General features: G+C 39.1%; 1 long non-coding RNA gene and 1 pseudogene across 1 annotated transcript; one reads left to right on the top strand and one right to left on the bottom strand.

The window, feature by feature from the left end:
• Positions 1-101: 101 nt before the first annotated feature.
• Positions 102-18,262, top strand: LOC137769277 (uncharacterized). Its single transcript, XR_011074934.1, has 3 exons — positions 102-260; positions 12,575-12,652; positions 17,996-18,262. It is a non-coding gene; the product is annotated as an uncharacterized lncRNA (long non-coding RNA).
• LOC137769694 (uncharacterized) lies at positions 8,876-9,679 on the bottom strand (annotated as a pseudogene).
• Positions 18,263-19,916: the final 1,654 nt, after the last annotated feature.

Raw genomic sequence — 19,916 nt, 5'->3', positions numbered from 1 at the left:
AGCGCCGGGCGCGGGGGATCGATGACTCGGCCGGTGGGCACGGCCACCTGGGTGAGGGGCAGCGGAGGGAGGGGGCGGCGGAGCGCCGATGTCATGGATGGGCTCGGAGGGCCTGGCGGGAGGGGGGCGCCCGTGTTCAGGGCCGTTTTGGTGGCTAGGCGGGATTGGCCGGAGCCCCGGTGATCGCGCTCGCCTCGCCGACCGCCATTTCACATCCTGCAGAGAAGGCGGGGGCAGCCGCGGAAACGGCTTTTTACAAGGTAAGAAAACCTGCCCGCAGGGAAGCGAGGCGCAGCTCTCGTGCCGCCGCAGCCTCGCGGGAGGGCGGGCGGCGGACGCAGCCGGCCCTTCTCAGGTAACGCTGCGGCCTCGCGCGTGGCCCAGGGGCGGTGCGAGGGGCGGGGGCGCGCGAGCGCGGGCTTCGGCCTATAAAAGAGCCGCCCCGCCGTTTGTTCCCCTACATGCGGCGCGAGCCGCCGCGCCCCCTCTTCCGCGGCTGTTGCGCAGTGTGTGCGCCCGGCTGCTTAATGAGTTTTATTCACTCTCAGCTCTGCTTAGGTTTGCCAGGGCTTGGCAGATGCAGTGCACAGGGATTTCCCACCGCGGTGTCTTTCTCCCGCCCCTTTCCTCCCCTCTCGCCCTAGTATGTCCTTCCTTGGTTTCCTCCTAGGGCCCACAGGCTGTGTCCCGGGCGCGCTCCTGGACATGTAAGGACTTGTCAGTTCCCAGTGACCTCCCTCCTCCCCTTCCTCCCCTCCCTTCCCCGCGGAACGTAGGATTAAGAGCCTTTCGGCGAAATTTTCGGCCGAAGAAGAAGGCCCAAGAAAGTCACCACGTCAGATGTGGACTTCCAGTGTTATTCATTAACAGTTTGTGTAAGGGTTTACTATCCTAAGGCATAAAAGCAAAAGGGGGTGGGGAAAGACCGTTAGACAAAACAACTTTATCCAAAAGCGGGGGTGGGGGAGGGGGGAATAGGGGTGCAGTTGTGAAACGGAGAGCAAAAAAAGGGTAGTAATAGATGCAGCTGGCTTGGCCATTATATTGGAACCGTTGGGTTTTTGTCTCACTTGGTCACTAATATTGGGCATGACCTTGGACAAATAATTTGGTTTCTTCGGGCCTCAGTTTCCTCATCCGTGCAACGAGAGTTTCACTTGAAAATCCATTAGGGTTTCTTCCCAGCAAAAAGATTGAAGCAGTAGAAGGCAGAAACCGTGGTTTCAAGTTTGAAATATGCCACAGAATTAGGACTTTCGACAGTCATTTTCAGTCTACTCAAATTAGAGATCATTCTTTCACGCGTGTATTATACAGGTGTTATTTTAATGGTTAGTAGTTGCCGTATATTTGAAGTGGTGTGAGAGATCCTCATTTGGAACCATTGTGGTTCTTAAAGTAGGAAAATCAAAAGGCCTAGAGGGACAGATCACTGGTCAGCTGTCTATAAATCCCATAACATGTAATGCTAATAAGAGTTTATGTTCCTAGGGATTCGAGACTGATTACCACAGCAAATTAGCCTGCAGTTTTCAACCTGAGAGCATGATTGTAAACATAGGTGGCAAGATTTCTACTAATATACAGGACCTTACCTAATATTTTAAGAGGCAAAATCTAAGTTGATTTTAGTTTTAGAAAGCTATAGAAGTGACTTAAAAATAGGACTACCATACTAAATGCGTTTTCTGGTAAAATATTTTGTACAAGCTGAATATCAGATGCACAGTACCAGTGATTCTCACAGTATTTCATGGCACTAGTGTGTTCTGTAAAATTTAATATTTTGGCACTTACTAACTTACATTTTTGGGGGATGGGGCCTGGACCACCCACCTCTGTCATGATTCTTAAGTAATATAAAATCGAGAATCCCTGTACTATATTATAATCAAGTACATCCATAATATTTAAATTATATTATTCCTAACTAGAAAAAGGTAAAAGTATGAGATTCACAGATTAGCTATTTCTAGAAAAGGGTTTCTTTCCTCCTACCTCTTGAATCAACTCATTTACTTTAAAAAAAGGCAGTTGCAACCATCATTCAAATCCTTCTAGAACTCCAAGGAAAGAATGTTCACTCTTGAAGAAAAACATTTGCAACATGAAATTAGGATATTGTGTCCATTGCATGTAATCAAATTTAAGTTAATGCTCAAACTGAAAACCTGACAATACTCCCCTAATTAATCATTATCAAATGTGTTTTATAATTATATTCTCCTGAGGTAAGAAAGAGCTCTGGAGTTTTGAGTCAGAGAATGAAAAATTAAACCATCAGTTACTAGGTAAATGAGTTTGGAAAGGTAACTGTATTTTGGGGGGTTTCTTTTCTCATCTATGAAATGGATAGTAATTCCTGTTTTAACTTTTCAGGGATATTGTAAGGCTTAATCAAATGAGATAATGTATGTGAAAGTATCATAATAAACTTTGACATCCAGAAATTTAACTCATCTGAAAACAGTAAAATCATTTGGAACTGTTATCTACATACAATATGAGAAATGCCAAAATTGAACTCTATACTTAACAAACTTAAAGCATCTCTTTTTGTTATTGCTGTTAATGTTGAGTGACTATTTGCCAGGTGATTTGAGATACAGCGAGAAACAAAACGGACATGGTTCCTGCCCTGAGAGAGTTAATAGTCCAGCATCATAGAAATATATTTCAGTCATATCAAGTGACATTTTATCATCCCTTCTAGTTCACTAACCTATACTCACCATGTCATGCCTTTAGTAAAAGCCTGCTCAGCGTTCTGTACCAATACTGTTCAATGTCTGTTAGCAATTTATAATCTAGAACAGAAGGCAATGGATACCATAATTTTTTGGCAGATATTATAAGATGGCTTATTCAACATTTATCCAACCCCCCTTCTAGCTTGCTTTTCTGTACTTTAGAAGCTAGAAAATTAAAAAATACTAGAGTACTGGAATGGATGCGTGGTGTGCTGGTAAATCATTAACAATGGCTGGAGGAGGGGAAAGACCCTGATTTGTAGCATTGACCCATTTTCATGGTGTGAATACTCCCAAGCTACCAAAGGGACTTCACTGAATGGGGAGTTAGTTGGAGAAGATGCTAACAATTATATGTTGGCTTCAGCGTTTCACTACATGTAACCTAGTTTCCAGCAATCAGATGCACCCATTCAAGACATAGATCTGCCTCAGTTGCACTCAGGGAGATGGGATTTTCTGGCAGACACCGTGGTGGAGGTATGGTTCTTCCGGGTAGCTGGGGAGGAGTTCTGGCATCCATTTTGAGAGCCATAGGTGCTGACTGGCAAGTGGTGCTAGGATGGCTTTCTGCTAGAATAGCGGATGTGATGTGGGATGAAGTGTTCTTCCCGGTTTGGTTTTTCCTGGATGTTGTTTCTAGCCGTGTATTATCCAAGCCTGGTTCTCTGGTCCTCTCAGAGATCTATGAGCTAAATACTATCCTTTAATCCCTTTCTGCTTAAACTAGCTCAGTCACAGTCAGCTACACAATTTGTTGAGCCCAGAGCAAAATGAAAAATGAAAGGCCCCTGTTCAAAAAGCAGGAAAAAAGTGCCATTATATGTACTAAAATACAAAGCTTTTTCTTTCTTCCGTCATCTCTCCCTCAACTTGTCATGCTGTTTTTTAATTTGCTTTTTAATGTCATTCTAAGAAAAATTAGAATTTCAATTATTAGAATGAATTTTACCATTTGTCTTTATATTGTGCAGTGCCATTTATAAATGCAAATATAAGAACATTTAACTCATATATGGAATCACCAAAATGACACAATTCATATTTCGTAGCTTGTACATGCCACGAGGATGTATTTTGTGCTTATCAGAACAGTGTAAATGCAGCACAAAACTAACTCAGCTGTTTTTGTTTCCCTTCTTGATATGCACACATCCTACCAACCTGAGTAAGGAAGGACTGAACAGAAAGGAACTATGGGTTGCCCTGCCTTTCCCCTTCCTTCTGTGTCATCATTTTCAGTGTAAGTGGTCATACAGGGAAGTAACACACACAAGTAAGGCTACGATAGAGTTCTTTGGTCACTTGTATTTCTTAGGATGCCATTACCTTCTTTCTGCAGCTGAAGCAAGTTCTGGTTGAAATGGAAAGCATAGCCTCTTGGAACTGTCAGCGCCTCCACTAAATCAGTCATAGATATAACATGTTTGCCGTGTAGTCACTTTGTAACTCCCTGAGTTCCTGTATGCTTAGGTTCACCAGCATCCTGTGCTTGTGAGGCATTATGCAGACTGTATGCAAACTGGGTAGTAAGCAAGAAGACAAACAGATTGCCTCCTCTGCTTGCAGGTATGATCCATTGTACCACTTCTTTTATAAAACAGACATTCAAACATAAAAGTATTAAGATTTTCAGAATGGTAACTGCAGAGCATTAAAGCAAGCAGTGGGCCCTGTATGACTGCACAGTTTGCATGCCCATGAAGTTGACCCTGAGCTCAGTGTTTCTCAAGGGGGCTTCTCCTGATATTTTGGATGAAACAATTCTTTATTGTGCAGGATATTTAACATCCCTGGCCCCTGGGCACTACATGCCACTGTGATAAAAATGCCCTCATACATTTCTAAGTGCCCCCCAAAGAGGAGTTACTTCTCTCTACTGAACTCCTGTAGTGGACTCCACTGTCTGCAGCTAGGAACCATGATCATTGCAGATCCTGGAAAGGTCATGTGCAGTTTTTGCTATGGATTCTCAAGCAGAGCAAAATACAGAGTTGAGTTAAAAAGATTTCAAAATTCTCATACCTGGGAGAGCAGAATTATGGTGACCTTTTTTCCATTGTCAGAAAAATAATACCACCTACCTTGGTGATGAAACAAACATTTGGGATGAAAGTTTAAAGGGGATCAGTGGGTTTTAGGTGTCACATGCATATAAATGGTAGTTGATCTTTTCTAAGGGAAATTTTTACCCAATCCTTCATACAGTGTCTGGCCTCTATGAAACCATGATGGTAAAGAAACTCATTTCCTCCCAGAAGGGATTTGGAAGACCTAATTAAGTATGGCAAACTCTGGAGGCAATTGCCATCAGCTCTCCTCACTCTCAAAAGACTTCATGCAGGTTTCCCCCAATTTATTCATAGCAGCTGTCTGGGTATAAGGTAGACACATAAATATGTACTGCCTGAATGATAAAATATTTTTTGACTAAAAGAATGGGGTTTTATGTCTCTTTTTAAAAGAAACTAAAGGAAAGTCAAATTAATCATTGTGGTGAGAGCTGAATTTCCCTCTGTTCTTATCTTTTTAACCAATTAATCTACTCAGTTACAGGGAGAAGCAAAACTTTGAAAAAACAACTCTCAACTCTTCCACTTCCATAAATTAGCAGTAATAGTTTTAAGGGAGAGACCATTGAGCCTATAAATTAAAGATGATGTTTGAGAAACAAAAAAGAAGCTTTCAGAATAAAGTAATATTAGAATTGATGATTGAGCTTTCCAGGACCCTCATTTAAATTACATGTCCAGAACTGATATTGGGGCATTTCTGATGGATCATGACGAGGCAGGAAGAAACCAAACACACATGGAGGAAGATTAGATTAAGTTCTCAGTTTAAATAATCAAGATTCAAAATCTCAGAAGCAGTGTGTCTGTAGAGCAGCATATCTCAGGCTGGTTTTCCCTGGCCCCAGAGTCCCCACTGCACTTACATATTCACAGCCTAAATCACATTCCAGGAAAACATCCACTAATAATTTTTGTTATTGACAGTGAACTCTCCTGGGTTTTGATCCTAATTTTACATCCCCATTCCAGGGACCAGGAAAGACTATTTACTGTCAGATGTGTAGGTCACAGACCAACACTTATATTTCCTTATTTTCTCAATAAAATGTATTTTTCCAATCTTAAAGGTTTGAAATACATAGGAAAGAAATTATGGAAAACCATAAAGAAAATATAGGACACTCAATCCCACCCAAAGGCAGTCATGATTAACATTTTAGTCCTTTTTTTCCTAGAAAAATTTTCTATAAATATATTACACAGTGGAAGTAATCCCCTGGTATTTTTCACTTTACATTGTAGCAGAAACATTTCTCATGCAAATTAGAATTTTTCTATAAATTATTCTAATGGATACATAAAATGCTGTGCCGTGGACATACAACAGTTTTCCATTTTCCTACTGTTGGCCAATAACAGAATGTTTCAAATTTTACACTGTTATAAATATTCCATCGATTAGCTCCATTTTGGATCCTACTCTTAACTTTGAAGGAACTTACTTTATTGTTCATTATTTGACAAGAATATCAGTTTCCAGTACATGCCATGTTCTTTCTCTCCAAAGAAGAGAGAATTGTATGTGATATTCTTTCTGCCTGGTTTGCTCTTCCTCTCTCCACCTCTTTTTGCACAGTTAGTTCATTCTTTAAATTTCAGGTTGGGACTTTCCTGGTGGTCCAGTGGTAAAGAATTTGCCTTCCAATGCAGGGAACGTGGGTTTGATCCCTGGTTGGGGAACTATGATCCTACATGCCTCAGGGAAACTAAGCCCATGCACCACAACTACTGAACCCACGCACCTCAACTAGAGAGGCTGTGTGCTGCAAACTACAGAGCCCACGCTCTCTGGAGCCCGGGTGCCACAACTAGAGAGAAGCCTGTGTGCCGCAGCAGAAAGATCCCGCATGCCGCAATGAAGAAAGATCCCGCATGCCACAAAGGCCCGATGCAGCCAAAAATAAAATAATTAATTAATTAATTAATTAATATTTTTTTAAAAGAGAGATCTTTTTAAAATAAATAAATAAATAAATTTCAGGTCAAAGGTCACTTCCTCAGGGAAGCCTTTCCAAGCTATATATTTGATTATGGTTCTCTGTTACACACTCTAATTGTACTATGTTTCTTTTTTTCCAGAGCACTTACCTGTGGTTGCAATAATCCATTCATTTGTGTTTTATTTGATTAATTTCTCTACCTGCCTTGGACTAGAATACTGCAATCATTATCTGAATAAGCAGTGATTATAATGCTGTTATAAACACAGGCCAGTTAACGTGATCTCATTCATATCACTGACAAGATGGGTTAAAGCTTGAGGCTGAAATACAATTAGTCCAAAATTACTTATGTACCAGGTATTATGCTAGGTGCTGGGAATATAGAAGTGAGAATGACAGGCATGATTTCAGCCTTCATGCTAATAGTCTAGTGCAGGGTTTGGCAAACATTTCCTGTGAAGGGACAGATAAATTTTAGGCTTATCAGGCCATATGGTCTCTCTCACAACTACTCAACTTTGCCATTGAAACACAAAAGCAATCATCAACAATACATATAGGAAAGCGTGTCTGGGTTCCAATAAAACATTATTTAAAAAACAGGCGGGGGGACTGGGTTTGATCCATGGACTATTGTTTACTGACCCCTGGTCTAGTGGACAAAACAGCCATTAAACAGATCATTTGAGATGACAGATACTTCAAAAGAAAAGGACAGGGTGACATAAAGTCACATGGCAGAGCTGTCCAACTTAGTCTAGAGAGAAGAATAAAGACTTTCTTGAAGAATATGACTTTAAGCTAATATTTAAAGAGGAAGAGGAGTTACCCGGATAAAAGTAAGGGCAACAGGCTTGATGAAGATCTAAAGCATGGAAAGAGCGAGAATAGAAATAAATTCATTCTTAAACTTGGCGATTGATACGGAGAGGGAGATGAAATTGTGTAAGGATAGAGCACAGAGTGAAAAGGCAAACTAAGAGTGTTGAAAAAATTTCAGAACCTAGTACTTCCCTAGAGGAAGAGATGCCAGCAGGAAAGACTCAGAAGGAATGATCAGTGAGGTGTAGCAGTAGCAGGACATTTAAGACCTTCCATCTTGTGACCTAAATGGGAAGGAAATCCAGAAAAGAGGGGATATATGTATATGTACAGCTGATTCACTTTGCTGTGCAGTAGAAACGAACACAGCATTGTAAAGCAACTATACTCCAATAAAAATTTAAAAATAAATAAAAGGTGAATAGTTTGTATAAAAGAAAAGACCTTCCATCTTGTGTGTTGGATATGTAAGTTGGGAGATACCAGCCTAAAGGCTGGGAACCTCTGAGAACTGGTACACGTTCTGAAGGACTAGATAGATAGATATAAAAGAATAGACCTGAGGACCGACAAAGTGTGAATGGTAGGGTAGAAAATGAAGAGGTAGTGAAGGAATCAGAAATAATAGATAGGAACACATCACTGGTATATAGTAGGTGCTCAAATAATTTTTTGATAAGTGAATGGAAGGATAACAGTATAATGTAAAATCAAAGCACCCAAGAGGGAAAGGGTTTCAGTAACAGGTTGACCTACAGTTTTGCATGCTTAAAAGAGCTATTGCTCAAGGCTAGTTTCCTTGACTATCTGAGAAAGGTTGCGGGTAAGGACTCAGTTACTTTTGATTCCCTAGTGCAGTATAAGCCTGACCTCCAATTCCTTCCTCTAAGGAAAGCTGACCTGGCTCTTTTCTTCCCTGAAGATTTCAATGAGTAGGAATAGGGACCTTCCTGTGTCAGTACATGTTCAAACTAAAAATATAAAATTAGAATAGGAGCAAGATTTTTCGTAGATTGCAATGACACAAGGTCAACTGTTTTCTCTTGGTCATTTATATTAAACATGTATTTTATTACTTAATTCTAAACATTTTGTATTGCTGTTTTAACTTTTTATTAACTTGTTGATATCTATAAAGTCCTGTGTTAGATGCTGTGGGTGATTCAAAAAAATGTAAGACATAGCTCTGGGCTAAAGTATTATGTAACTGAGAAGTAAATTGTAAGTTTCTTGACATTAGGAATCATATTTGGCATTTCCTATTTTTCCTTGCACAGTATCAGACTTACAGTTGGTACTGGAGAAATAATTTTCCCCTGCCCTCTGCCTTGCACCATTTGGTGACCAAATGGTATCCATAATATAGCCACTTCTGTATGACTTGGACAAAACATGATGCTTTCTGAAGAAGACAATATTCTGAAGGCATCAGTAACAGTAATTTTAGCTTGTTGAAGGTTGGGGTTCTTTGTGTAAAGGTCAGCCTGTCAGTAAATAGCATGCCACCCTGTTCTTTCAAGATTATAAGAAACCTTTGTATGGGTGTTTTTATACCTAAAGAAGAAAAAAAAAAAAAAAGGGTAGTGGGAAACTGTACCCAGTGGTCTCACCAGATGTTTTCAAACCAGAACTAGGGCAATTGAGTTGTAATTTGTTTTTAAAACATTTATTTTCAGAAATTTTTGAGAGTAGGGAGCTGAGGTTTTTCTTGCCTGAATTAGCAGGTAATTTCATTTTCCATTCGACTTTAGCAGAGAAGACCTCTCCTTAAGATGAAAATGTGAAGCAGAGGTTCTTGCCAAATCTAAAAAGTAGAGCAAAGATTAGTTTTAAGAAAACTCATAGATAAGGGGGAAGGATACCTTTTTAGAATACACAGTCCCCTGTACTAAGCATATCCAGAGCCTTTGAAGACTTAATTTACTAATGACTGTGACACGTGGCTTACGTCTTCCTCTTTACCTACATTCCTCCCGTCATCCTGAGTGAATTCATCACTCAAGTAGACAGCTCACCCAGCACCAGCCTCAAAGTTCCTTGATGTGATCTTCAGCCACTCACTTGTATTGCCACATCCTGGATTTGTCATACACCCAATCTGTTTCACCTCTAACCTCATAAATGCAGACTTCACTTTGTCTGGCCAGAACTTTCATCCTAGCTCTGTCACTCAGTTACTCCCAGTACAGCCATTCTCAGTTCCCTGACATCTCATTTCCAGTCCTCTTCCTCACTCCGCTGCAGCCTCTCACCCTTCTCAGGTTTCTCTGACTTGGGACCTCCAGTCCATAGACTTCTCTTCTTTCTCCCTATCAGCCTTCTCCTGCCTTCACTTCTTTCATCTCCTGCTGCGTTCTATTTTAAATTACCACTCTCTTGCCAGGAACCACATCTCCTTTGCCCTGCTACCCTGATATCACTTACCTGACAAAACAACAGCTCTAACTGGGTGTCTGCTCCCAGATTGCTGAGTGCACCCAGACAGAAAAAATAACTGCTATGCAGATTGGCATTTAACACTAAATTCAGGACCACCAACCTCGGCTAGATTATTCTTTATCTATACTGTTGGGAAGAGAAGGTTATACTTATAATGTATTAGTCTCTGCCATCTGAACCTCATACTTCATAAGCCAAGGTATAGTGTTATAAATTCTTTGTATACCCAAAATTAGTATTAGGCTGGATCATTTCAATTATTACCCTCTCTCTGACACTCTAACTTGGCTTTTGTACTTACTTTCCTGTTTTACTTTATGGTTTTGGGTCTAGTCCATCCAATAAGGTAAATTTCTAATGTTTTTAAAATTAATATTTGATCAGTCAAAAAGAACATGTCTTAGACATTATGGAATGAAATGATAATGGAAGGGAAATCATTCCTACACGTAATTACCCTTTTTAGAGGCCTTTGTGAATCCAAGTGGTCTCTAGTTGTTGTCACTCAGGACAGGGGTCTTAGGCTCAGCTCACTTAAGTCATTTCATTCTTGCCTTCCCCAGCTTCCCCTTTCCATCATTTCTGATCCCACAAATTTCTAAAAACACACCCTTTTTTTCCCCCAGAAGTAGCAGGGAAAGCAGTGCTATGTGTATGGGGAGCAGGGATGGGTATGTTTGTATGTATAGTTCATTTATTGAATGGCAGCGTAGCATACTGGTTAAGAGTTCAGGCTCTACGGCCCAATTTCCCTAGTTACCTGCTCTGTGATTTTGGGCAAATTACTTTCTGTACCTCAGTTCTCCCATCTGTAATATACAGATGATAATACTAGTTCCTACCTCACGGTGTGATTGTGAAGATTAAATTACATACTTTAAATGAGTTAATACCTTAGAACTGGTAAGCACTCAGTAACTGTAAGCTATTATTCATAATTTAGGATAAATTATTATTATAATAATTACAGCTTCTCTATTTCCTAAAATACACTTATTCATTAAGAAGAGAATAATGATGAAAGTTAGGAGCTGTTAAAAGTCCATTGATTGGATGTAAAAAGTAGAGTTTCAGAATCGCAAAGGACCCAAGAAATTATTTAGACCATTGGTTCTTAGCCAGTAATATGCATCAGAATCCCTTATGAAATATTATAAAGTCACAGTTACCCAGGCCCTCCCTTCTCACATCTACCAAGTCAGAAATGTCCACAGGCAGTTCCAATGCATCTTCCTTGCAAGAACCACCGAACTAATTCAAGTCTTTAGATTTTATGATGAGGAAATTGAGACTTAGAATAAATAACTCGCCTAAGACCCCAAGTGTAAGTGGGACCCAGGTAATGTAGCTCCTTGGTAAGTGATCTTCCTACTCTTCTATGTTGCTTGCCAAATATTAATTTTTTTTTATTTACTTATTTATTTTATTTATGGCTGTGTTGGGTCTTCGTTTCTGTGCGAGGGCTTTCTCCAGTTGCGGCAAGCGGGGGCCACTCTTCATCGCGGTGCGCGGGCTTCTCACTATCACGGCCTCTCTTGTTGCGGAGCACAGGCTCCAGACGCGCAGGCTCAGTAATTGTGGCTCATGGGCCCAGCTGCTCCGCGGCATGTGGGATCTTCCCAGACCAGGGCACGAACCCGTGTGCCCTGCATTGGCAGGCAGACTCCCAACCACTGCGCCACCAGGGAAGCCCCACCAAATATTAATTTTTAAAGAAATTAATATGGGAGTTTATCCTTCCCTCAGTAATATCAGGAAGAATAATATAGGTTTTAAAAGTATAATTTATTCAGCATTTAATTCAAAATAAAATTTATTTTACAATAAAAATAAATGCAGAGGACTTTTGTAGAGGACTTCATGCAGAGGACTTTTGCATATTTACAGTAGGATTTAAAGTGAATTTTGCTGTGCTTTTCATGTGGACATTAGTTTTTGCCACAATGCTTGATGCTAATTAGTACAAGGAAACACTGTGCATTTTTGCTCCTCAACCCAACCTCACAGATTGACAGGCAAACAAAACAAATGGTTTATAGGGTAAGGTAGGTTGTAGGAATTAAATTCTTCAGAGCTATCAATAATAAAATATGCATTTCTTATAATTAGGATTTTTTTTGTTTTGCATTAAAATTTTTTTTAAAAACCTTTGTGAAATATTCTTGGAATTTTCCAGTCTATGAACAGTCAACGTAGGAAAATCAGTGGTTATTAGATATAGTTTTCTTATTGTAGCTTTACTGATTGGTAGATTGAAAGTCTAAAAAATATAGCAAAAATTTTTTTCTGAATTTTTCTATTTGGTATTGAGTACTATGATACTATATCTCTTAAAATATGTTTTTCTTTATCCATAATATAAAGGAATCAAAAAATACATTAGAACTTGGATGTGAACTTGTGCAAAGGTGTGAAATAAATTAAGATGACAGGGCAGAAGCAAGAAAATGGAGCTCAATTAAATCTACCCCTCAAAGCAGGCCTGTTTATATTTTCCTATGTTTGCTATTATAAATTTATTTCCATGTATGTGTTTCTTTGCTAGAAATGATAAATAGCTGCCAGCCCAACTTCTGATTCTTAGGCAACTCCATTTTACCAACAAACCACTCATTTTGATTTGGTAAGTGCCATGAAGTCCACTATCCCAGATCCCCATCAACCTGTTTTAAACTGTTGTTGCTTCTACTGTGTCTTTGCCTGATTCCATACCCTTTGCTCTACACTTCATCTCAGGTTTGACCTTTGGATCTTTTTACTTGATGCATGTGTCTGGCCTCCTGGCATTTGACTACAACCTGATCATCTTCGGTTTAGACTCACTTTCTAGTTCCAAGCTACCAAGATTTATACCCCCTGATTCCAGCAGTTCAGGAATTCCCAGCACAGCCACTGGCTGCTATCTAAAGGGGATCTACTTCAAACACTAGCCCTATATTATAAACATCCATCTTTTCATTTGTTCAACAGATTATACTCATCACTACTATGTGTAAGGCACTAGAGTAGTTTCTGGGAAATACAGAAAATTAATTAGTAGTAGAAAGCTCCTTAATGCTCTTAAAATCTGGTAAAACAAATAATACAAGTATATAATGATAGTTTAAGATAGTATATGTTCAACTCTTATGAAGTATTTATACAAACAAGACATTAATTTTAAATAGCTTCAAATAGAAAATCCTTAACCTGGAATTAAGGGGTATGGGGTACAAGAAGACATGACCAAAAGAACCTGGGATGTGATTCATGGATTAAAAAAGATTAGGAACACTGACAGGTGTTTAACAAGACTTGGAGGTAGGGTAGGATAGACACATGCAACAAACACATTCCAAAAAGTGGAACCAAACCAACAAGAGCAGAAAAGGTTAAGTTAAAGAAATGTTATTCGTCTAGACTGGTTGACAGTATATGTAAGGAGTGGAAGAAAGCCTAGAAAAGTTGGTTGGAACCAGATTATGGAAGGGTTTGAATACTGAGGAGTTTAGAGTTGGCAAGCATGTTTTGGGGAGTCAGAAAGTTTTGAGCAGGAAATGATGATTGGCTTGATTTAGCAGTGCTATACAGGAAGGATTTGGTAGTGAGGAGATAGGCAGGCAGAGACTGCAGACCAGGGAATCAGGAGGCTAATACAGACAGTAATCTAAAGTAAGGAGGGCCTGGAGACGATTTCTTAAGTGCCTGTTATGAGCTGGTGCTGGTGATACAATGAGGACTGGGTCCTTTTTTTTTTCTTTTTTTTTATTAATTTATTTATGTATTTTAATTAATTAATTTTTTTTTTTTTTATTTTTGGCTGTGTTGGGTCTTTGTTTCTGTGCGAGGGCGGGCTTTCTCTAGTTGTGGCAAGCGGGGGCCACTCTTCTTCGCGGTGCGCGGGCCTTTCACTATCGCGGCCTCTCCTGTTGTGGAGCACAGGCTCCAGACGCGCAGGCTCAGTAATTGTGGCTCATGGGCCCAGTTGCTCCGTGGCATGTGGGATCTTCCCAGACCAGGGCTCGAACCCGTGTCCCCTGCATCGGCAGGCAGATTCTCAACCACTGCACCACCAGGGAAGCCCAGACTGGGTCCTTTTGAGGAGGAAGTTTTTAGTCTAGCGAGATATTGATCTCTTAAAGGCTCCTAGAGGGGTCTCCATGCAAAACTTTGGGACCACTTCTGATCGTTTCCCGGTTACTAGGTTAATTAGATCGATCCTCATTTTATAATAGGATGTATTCTCTACCTTCTAAAATTACTTTTCCGTTTTATCAGTCTGCTAAGGCAAAAGTATCCCAACCACTTGCACATAAAGAAAAGCAATTTATTACATAAAACAAGATAAGACAGGAACACGACACCATACAAGGCAAAGAAGAAAACGACACGTTTTAAAGAGATAACTGAAGATGATGAGGAGAATGAACTGGAGGTTAGATTAGGGGCAAGAAAACCAGTTAAGAGGTTGTTGTAGTAATCCACCTGCTTGATTATGAGGGTCTGAACTAAGACAGTATGAAAGAAGAGGAGTCCTTGGCTACTTCCACCATAATCCTTTCTGTCACTGCCCTGGTACAACTCGGGGGTGGGTAAAGGACTCTCATTTAGAATTGATCTTGAACAGAGGGACTCAAGAACACAAGAAACACTTGTTCACTTCTGCAGACTTAGAGGTAAGGCTCCTACTGTCAAGCAGTCTCTCTTCTTGTTCCTTTCTTATTTGGAACATGGTTTACCAGCCTTCACATTGATTCTGTGAACTCCCTGATAAATTCTTGTTTTGCTTTAGTTAGCCCAAGTTGGTTCCTAGGGCTTACAATAAAAAACCTCTAATTGACACTGTATGTGATTTTTGAGGCACCTGTGGATAACCGGGTGGAGACTGTTAGAAATATGAAACTAGAATAGTGGTTCTCAAAGTGATGCATCAGCATTACCTGAAAACTTGTTAGAAATGTAAGTTCTCAGGCCCCGCCCCAGACTAACTGAATATGAAACTTGAGGATTGGGGCCCTAGCAATCTGAATATCAGTAAGCCCTCTGGGTGATTCTAATGCACACTATAGTTTGAGAACCAATTGAACTAGAGCTTAGAAGGGAGATTGGGGGGTGGAGATAAAGATGTGTGAGTCAAATGAATGACAGTTGCTGTTAGGGGGAATGAATAACCTCCCAGAAGAGTGGAAGAGAGAAGATAAGCCCCTGAAGTAGATGAAATAATCAAAGAAATTGAGACTAGTGCCGTACAGTCAAGGAGGGGGAAATTTAACAGAGGTGTCAGGTGATCTACAGTGTCAGGTGCTATACAGAGGCCAAGGTGGATGAGAGAGCCAAGCGATAGGACTGACCATTAAGAGGTTTTTGGTGTCAATTAAGAGAGAATTGGTACAGATAATGAAAATAAGTGGTGAGAGAACAAACGCAAAAAAAAAACAAAGGATACTTTTTTGCAGTAGGTTGGGAGTGCAAGAAAGAAAGTTGGGGTAGATGTCTCAGTTTTTACTGCATAATAAACACTCAAACACAATGGCTTAAGACAGTAATTATTATTATAGCTCAAGTGTCTGAAGGTTGGCTGATCTCAGCTGGGCTTGCTCATATATCTGAAAGCCTAATGTGGGCTTTCCTCTAGGCTGGGTTCTGTTTCACATATCTGTCATCCTCCTGGGACTCTTTGGCTTGCCCTGAGCATGCCTTTCTCATGGAGACGGAAGAAGAGTTTGGTTTTGGTTTTGGTTTTTTTTTCATTGCAGCATTTTTTTAATTGAAGTTAGTTGGTGTACAATATTATATGTAAGTTACAGGTGAACATTATAGTGATTCACATTTTTTAAAGGCTATACTCCATTTATAGTTATTATACAGTATTGGCTATTTTCCCTGTGTTGTACAGTATATTCTTGTAGCTTATTTTATACATAATAGTTTGTACCTCTTAATCCCCAACCCCTAAATTGTCCCTCCCCCTTCCCTCTCCCTACTGGTAACCACTAGTTTGTTCTCTATATCTGTCAGTCTGCTTTTTTTTTTTAACTATATTCACTAGTTTGCTGTATTTTTTAGATTCCACATATAAGAGATATACAGTATCTGTCTTTCTCTGACGTTTCATTTGGCATAATGCTAAAGTCCATCCATGTTGCTGCAAATGGCAAAATTTCATTCTTTTTTATGGCTGAGTAGTATTCCATTGGATGTATATACCACATCTTCTTTATCCATTCATTTGTTGATGGACACTTAGGTTGCTCCCATATCTTGGCAATTGTAAATAATGCTGCTGTGAACACTGGGGTACATGTATATTTTCGAATTAGTGTTTTTGTTTTTTTCAGATGTTTTTGTTTTTTTCTTATCTGGAAGAAGAGCTTTAAGAGGGCAAGCAGAAACATACAAGGCTTCTTGAGGCCTAGACTCCAAACTGGCACACAGGCACTTCTGCCTCATATTGGACAGAGCAGGTTGTGTGACCAAGCCCAGATTCAAGGGGGCGGGAAATAGAATTCACCTTTTAGAGAAACTGCAAAGTGACATGGCAAAGGGCATGAGTTCACACAGGGGTGGAGAATTGGGACCATTAATACCATGGTAGGAGTGACCAGAGCATGCTTGAAAGTAGAAAGGAAGGGATATGTAGGATAAAGAAGAAAGTGAAGTAAGGAGGAAAGATCAATACCATAGGTCAGAGAATTAACCTCTGAAAAAAGGAAGGGTACTTCTGGGAATGGAAAGAGGGGAATTCGGTTGAATTAGATTTAACAAATTAAAATACAGGATGCCCAGTAAAATTTTAACTTCAGGTAAACAATGAATAACTTCTGAGTATTAAGTATGTTCTATGCAATATTTGGTAGGCTCTCGGTACACAGTTTGCTATTTTTATTAGTTTAAATACCATTTAAATATTTCTGTAATGCAGTACTTGGGACACATTTATCCTAAAATATGTTTCCTTATTTATTTGAAATTCAAATATCACCAGGCAACCTGTATTTTGACAACCCTACTTTGGATGAATTTTAAATAAAGCCATGGTAAGATAATCTACAAAGGGCTAGACGGGTGCATTTGGGGATTTAATCCTGGGAGAAGTTTGGAACAGCTGCTGTGGATGCTGTGCAGTGTCAGTGAAAGGACTGCTGATCAGTAGTGAGGCCCACTTACCAACAGGCAGCATGACTTTTTCTTGGATCAGCAGTAATGCTTGACTGCTGGGAAGCAGTGGTAGGAACAGAGACAGCCAGTGCAGGCCACCACCTTGGTCTGACTGCGTAGGAGACGCCTGGGGAGGAGTTTGGGGCATAGTTGAAATGACTAGGGGTCCAGATTGTACACGGAAGCAGGTGAAACCAGAAGGTGAATTGGGAGGCAGAAGATGAACAATTATTCATTTTCATTGGAAGAGGTGGAAGTTCACAGAGAAGAAACAGAATTTACAGTCTTGGAAGAATAGTTCTGTGATAGTGGGGTTAAAAATCCAATTTCATGAGACAGAACTGGAGCTAAATTTAAAGCAAGAGCTCTGGAGACAAGGTACCTAGTTTTGCATTCTAGTTAGGTGATCTTGGTCAAATAATTAAATTTCTGTATGACTTACATTTTTTTTTTTTTTTGGTAAAACATGAATAATAATGGTTCTTACCTCATAGGGTTACTGTGAGGATTAAGTGAAATAAACTATATGAAGTACCTAGAACAGTATGTCTGGTGTTTACTATGTTTTATTATTTTAAATACCACTTACATGTATCTATAATCAATAAATGTGAATACTTTAGAGAATATTATTTGAAAGACAGTGGCAAGTATACATTGTGTGTTCTGCCTTAGCTAACAAATGCTGTGTCTGGAAAATACATACACAATTAGCTACCTGTTGAAGTTGGAACTCATGCAGCCTTTACCACTTAAGGTTTTCTTTACTGTTACTACAAGAAAATAATTATCATGCTCAAGTCATATCTGTCTCCTCATTTCCCCCTAGGTGAACATGCTTTGGGATTTTCATAGTTTGAGTGATTCCTCTGGGCTCTACCACGCAGCAAGTTAAAGAGGACAAGATTCCTCCCTGGGGATTGTGGTTCTGGGAACGTGAGCAGCTTGTTTTCATGAGAGCTGCACCCTGACGGGGCCTACTGTTAGGAGCTGTTGTGTGGGTGGCTGTGTTGTTTTTAGTTGTTTCTTCCATCCTACACTGTTGTTTGTATATAAAGATTTTTGAAAAGTGAATGTTTTACGGGGCTGTTTTGCTTATACAAAGAAAATTAAAACAATTTCAAAGTAATTACTTGTGTTTTATATTTTTCTCTTTTAAAATAAATGAAAGTATTAATTGATATTGCCTGGAAAGAAAATGAAGACCAAAGAAATGGCTACACTCTTAATGTTTTAAAATAGGGTAATGTTATTCTCTGTTTGAATAGAGCCTTCTAAGGAATGACCACAGTCTCATACACAATCGACTTAAATGCATTCTTTATCTTTAAAAGGAAGCAGAATAGGATCATTGAATAAATCACATGTGTTCACAGCCTTGTCTGATGAAATCATATACTACACAAACACATTATTCTCTAGTCAGGAGGGTAAGGGGACATTTGAAGCGGGGCTTGCCCTGGCGGAAACCTTTTTTTGTTTAAAAAATAGTGCAGTGGAAGACCACACAGTAGATGATAACAGAAAATATCTTCCATGCCTTCCTCTACCTTTATACTTTCTCATTCTCCTTTGTTCTCTAAGGACATCTGTTGTAATGATTATTCGGTATAACTCATAGGTACATAGCAGAAGGCATATCATATTTCATTTATTATTTTGTTTATTATAATTATTGCTCTCTTTTACATCATGACATTATAGGTTTTTAAAATATTATGTTTATAAAAGATACGAAAGATGTTATAGGAAATTTATTAGTTGGCTGTAAATATCTAAAGAGTAAATGTTTTAACTCTGAATTTAATAAAATTATATTTTAGGAAGTCTAGTAGACTTTTATCAAGCTAAATCTTAAAGAGATAAATATACTGAAAGATGAATTTCATTTTCCTTTTTTACATCAATTGCAATGTTTTGTTTTTTTTACTTAGGCATTTGAAAGATTCGTAATTATAAACAACATTGATAGGAGATTTTGGAGGCTTTAAAATAGGTCCATTATTTCAAATGTTTTCAACATTTTGATAGCTGATTTGCTGTATCTGTATTATGGATGCAATTCAAAATTCAAGTTTTTACGTCGTATTAGGTGTTCTTACATTGCCTCCCAATTTTGCCCTAGGTTGATCCCCTGAGGATTTTTGAAATTTATGTTTGAAAGGGTTTTTTTTTAATGAAATGCAGTATTTTTATTTGAAAGAATTTCAAATAAATGTTATTTTTATTACGAAAAATGTCAAACATACACAAAAGTAGAGCAAATAGTATGACAACCCCCCAAGTTATGTCTGAACTTTAAGTGATATGTTAGTACAGGTACTACACTACATTTGTTAATGCAGCATGTTCAGGGACTCAAGAAATGCTTGTGGCTTACTGCACACTTGAAAGAATTTGTATAAATCAAATTTTTACAAATATTCAGTCATTTCCCAATCTATAACAGATTGTATTTCAAATGTTTGTTGGTCGTTAGCCAATTTTTGGACCTACAAATGTGTTTCTCATAGAAACAATCTTGAAATGGCTATTAGCTTTTCGGGCTAGCTCTCAGTAGTTTATCTAATTCACAGTTAAGGGAACCCAAACACCATTTTTAACATTTCAGTGAGAAAATGCTTCCTTTGAAGCATTTGAAGTCCTAGGGAACAGCACCACCCATCTTCCCTTCCACTAAGTATGGGAGATACGGGAGCAGAGTCAGAAGACTGTAATGAAGATTCACATCCATGATGCGTCTTCAACAA

Source organism: Eschrichtius robustus, chromosome 9 (genome assembly GCF_028021215.1).
Source record: "Eschrichtius robustus isolate mEscRob2 chromosome 9, mEscRob2.pri, whole genome shotgun sequence".
In the NCBI taxonomy this organism is placed as follows: domain Eukaryota; kingdom Metazoa; phylum Chordata; class Mammalia; order Artiodactyla; family Eschrichtiidae; genus Eschrichtius; species Eschrichtius robustus.
The sequence above is the reverse complement of the archived record's forward strand: the minus strand, read 5'-3'. Positions and strand labels throughout refer to the sequence as shown.